Raw genomic sequence first — 4,665 nt, 5'->3', positions numbered from 1 at the left:
AGAGTGGGCACAGGTTTGACCTTGGTCTGAACTGGGCATCAGTAAACTAGTAAGAAGAGCTTTAGTAGAAGCATTGTCCATTTCTCTGTTAGATACTGTGCTAAACAGATTTTCCATTCTTTAATTGAGATGAAAATTAATATTGTGATGGTTCTCATAAATGCAACTGAAATATTTTCTTTTTGACAGTTTCAGGGCCTGTCTTTAAAAGTTTTTTTCAGGGCCATTTTTAAAAGTTTTGTTCAAAATGCCTAATACAGGAAGCAAACTTCCTTTTTGTCTGATCCGTGTTTTGACTTTACCAGGTCTGTCTTAGTAATGTCTTGTGGTATTCATTCTCATTTTTCTTACTAGCAGGTTGATACAGGTGGTCACCTGAGGTTTTGTTACCTGATATTTGTCTCTATTTAACTTATATGGTTTCAGTCTAAAATTCAGCGTTGTTTTCAATATGAGCATGGGAATCTGGTGAGGCAAATCACAAGAGAGGAAATTAACTTACAGCAGACCAGTTGAACAGGTCTGAAATATAGTTAACTACTGTTTCTGCTTACCATCACTTTTTTCCTGTTCCCTCTGGAAGTATCGTATTTGGTAAAATACATGTATTTCACTGATAGTGATATTTCACTGATATTAAAATTCATTCTATCATCCTCTAACAATTGTGCTGCATTTAAATGTACAAAACAGGTGAAACTTAGCAATTATCCAGCTCCATAAAGTTTGAGCATACTTTCAAAACATTCTGGTATGAAACTCTGTAGTGATCTTTCCACAATTCACTCCAATCTAGGGTGCAGATGAGCAGCTTTATAAAAAAAGAATTTATTTCTTTTTTTACTTTAATACAGTTTCTTGTGTTCTCTGGTTCATATCACATGTTACAATTTCTGTAATGATCAGCTTAAAAATAACACACTTAAAAATAAATAACATCATGCTGCTGAGCAGTGTTAATGCTTGCTAGTTAATTAAGCGTATGCCAGTTCTTCTGTTTGTCATTGTTCTAGTGACTCTCAAATGCACTAGGAAGTATACCTAGGCACTAATGCTGCAGCCTAAACTCAACGAACTGATAACAAAATTTGACTAGACTTCTCTCTATGAAGCCAGGAGAAATTTTAATAAATGTATTTGAGCAATAAGCAGTCTCCCCTGAGCAGTGGTTATGCACCTAGGACAGTCAGGGAGGCAGGTTTACCTGTGGTGCTAGCTGTGCAGGCATGTAGAGGGGCAGGACAGCAGACCTGGGGTCCCTCCATCACCAGTGCAGTGTTCCCATCTGGCACAGCCAAGGATGTCAGAGAGGGGTCATCAGTGAGCGGTACTCTGTGGCACAAGCTCTTCCCCAGCCTGCAGTTTATGACAAGCTCTCACCCTGGCTTAGAAAAGGAAACTGTCAGCTTGTGCTCTGCCATGGACTGGAGGTATGAGCTGAGCTCCGGAGCCGTTCTTTGTTGACAGGTCCCTTTCAGAGATGTTCAAAGAGCTTTCCAGGAAGCTTTGTTTAAACCATGCCGTAGTGAATATTAGTTCTCTGTGTGGTTTTCTCTGGTGCATCAGGTTTTCACGTGCAGCCAGGTCTTTTGGAAATGTTCTTCTGTGATTACCTTGTAAGTGAGTCCCCGTGTAACGATGAATAGTGCAGTGGCAAGTTCTTCATTTAAAGTCCTGCTGCTTGAACCACAAGAAAGTTTGGAGTGATTCCCTGTGTAACGTGGAAATTGTTCTCTGTTAAACCATCTCTGACTGAAGAAACATTCATCCAAATGCTAGCAAAAACATTTTAGTTCTTATGGGAAAGATAAATCTGAGTTTAAATGGTGGATATTGCCTCGAGTACCTTGCAGGGTGTTCAGTCCATATAGTGTTGTTTCCAGCTATGCTGTTTGCTGTTTCATGCTCCCTTTCCACTAAGTGACAGGAGGTTTGGTTTTTTTTTTAAATTACTGACTTTTTGGTTTATGAGAGCAAGTTTATTTCTTTATTCTGTAGGGGCTGGGAGGACATTAAGTGGACAATTCCTTTAAAATATACAGGTGCATTGCTGCTTTTGTTTTCCGATGAACTGAACATCAGGTATATTAATACTAGTAACGGAACATACTGGCTACTCATCAAAAGTAAAAATAATTATTTCAGGAACACAAAACTAACCATGCCAGATAATTGCTTGTTGAAATCTGATGCTGTGCAACAAATGGAGGATAATTAACAGCAGACTCCCATGTTCATCTGTTATATCATTAAATGCTGTGTGTTACAGCGATAGGGCTATCGTATTAAAAGTATACCCATTTTCCTGGAGATGCACGTCAATTCCTGATTAAGGATTTTGATTGCATGGAGGATGTTCCATTCTAAATAAACGGTTGTGTTGTTCTCCAAAATGCTATATTATAGCAAGTAAAATGAAAACCAACCCTCATTCCATTTCCATTTTGCTGATTTTTTTTTTTATGTTTTCTTAAAAACACAAACCACGCCTTGTGGTTTTAAATGCATGTTCATGTAGTAGACACCATGAGATCTGTCAAGATTTTCCTCTACTAGAAAAAAGTGTAACTTACGAACTGGTAAAAAGAAAGTGGAAGGTAGCAAGCACTCAGGCTAGAGAGACAATTTTCAGATTACACGAGTAATGGAACTCAAAATAGCTTTAAAGAGATATGTTAAATTTCAGTCATTTGAAGTCTTTAAATCAAGAACAATCCTTTTGTTCAAATACATGATGTAACTTAAACCAAGCAGTGGTCATTTAAGCTTTGAATTTTTACCATGAACTACATCATGAACTACATGCTTACTTAGCCAAACCACTTGCCTCAGGGTTGGTTGAGTGCCTTGAATTTGGACAGTGCACTGTTTTCACCATTGCTGTGGGTTTAGTTCTTGGGTTCAAGAGTGAGCTGGCTGCTACAACCTGCACCGGCTTCTCTTCGGAAAAGGATCTTGTGGATGAGTCTTTTGTGCTGTGGACCAGGGTGATGGGATGCTCCTGACTAGTGACCTTTCCATGCGCTGTTTGTTCTCTCTTCTCACCACCTCCAGCATGTTTTGAGACTCTGCAAGTAATCTGCTACAGACATGAGATTGTTTTTCAGCTACCTAAGCATGTCCGTTCCCAGAACAAATCTTGTGACTGGGATTATTTGCTTCAAAACAGGTTTTCTGACGTCTGCAATTATACTGTGGCCAGGATTAGAACCTCTTCCTTCTGCAGCATACTTGCCAGATGGCAAGTTTATTGAATCTGGTTTTAACTTGCGAGGGCTTGAAGGAATGAACACAGCTCAGATAAGTGGGTGCTACATTTCTAGATCAAAGGTCTCCTTCAAAATCAGCCTGCGAAGATTTATATGCAGAGTGTGTTTGTGACCTGGGCACTACGTTGCATACTTCTCATTTCTTGCAGTGCTTGAAATGGAGTTAGATAGTGACACAAATCAGTTTACAAAATCCCGGTAATTTCAAGATCAGCAACATTGAGTGAATCTTGTTTCATGGCTAAATAAAATTTATGGGTTTTTTAATTAATTTTATTTTACCATCTAAGTTTCTGTAGACTTGTAAAATCTTTTCACTTGAAATACTTGTCGTATAAGTAAAATATGAAAGTATGTCATCCACTAGAGACACTTAAAACTATGCTTAGGTGTTGTCTTTAATATAGAAATATACTCTGTACTAAAACTTAACACTTCTGATGGACAGAATTTAGTTTCATCAGCTTTTGTGTTTAAATCAGGCAGAAAAAGAACATGCTTCTACTTAAATTTCTTACAGCAGTTTTTCCTAATTTCTTAAAGTGGCTTTTATATTTGTGAAAAACATTTCTGGTTAATTAGTGATGAAAATTCTAAATTATTTTATGAAGGAATCCTCTCTTTTCAAAATACAAAGCATTGTTTTGCATTTCTGTTGTCTACAGAGAAATAAAATTTTTATATTACAGGATTTCTTCCCCCTTCTTTCTGAGAATGGAGAATACTGCTCCTGTGAACTGATGTGAAAGAATTTGGGGTTGTCTACAGAGAAATAAAATTTTTATATTACAGGATTTCTTCCCCCTTCTTTCTGAGAATGGAGAATACTGCTCCTGTGAACTGATGTGAAAGAATTTGGACAGTATGCAGCATAAATTTTTTTTTTTTGTCAGATGTAGAGTAGTCAGGATGCTGACCTCTGCTGAGGTGTAGTTGCATGAAAAGTTTCAGACATTTAAGTGGTAATATCCGTCATAATTATTTGTGTGCTTTGTTAAACATGACTGTGTATGTACTATGATGTGTGGGCCCAGATCTGTAGAGCAAAGCATATAAAGATTAAAAGACTTGTTTAAGATAAGGAAATAAGTAATTACAACTAAAAATATCCCATTTCCCCCTCTTCTTTTCCAATTTCACACTCTATACATCCATACTGTTTATATATACTCTACTTCCTATATGCTCCTTTTACTGGAGAGGGTTTCGTGTTTCTGCTACAGTGCCAGTTCTTGCACCATGTGATTTGTTTGTGATGCTGAGTACACAGTACCGCTCACGTTAGAACTGTTCACCCCAGTCTTAAAAAATAAGGAAATAAGTAAATATTCTTCTATCTAATGTAGCTAATGTTGTATAAGTCTCATTTAAGTTCAGATAAGTTGTATAAATCTCA

This window comes from Buceros rhinoceros, unplaced genomic scaffold (assembly GCF_000710305.1).
Source record: "Buceros rhinoceros silvestris isolate BGI_N320 unplaced genomic scaffold, ASM71030v1 scaffold26804, whole genome shotgun sequence".
Lineage (NCBI taxonomy): Eukaryota > Metazoa > Chordata > Aves > Bucerotiformes > Bucerotidae > Buceros > Buceros rhinoceros.
This window is presented reverse-complemented; position numbering follows the sequence as displayed.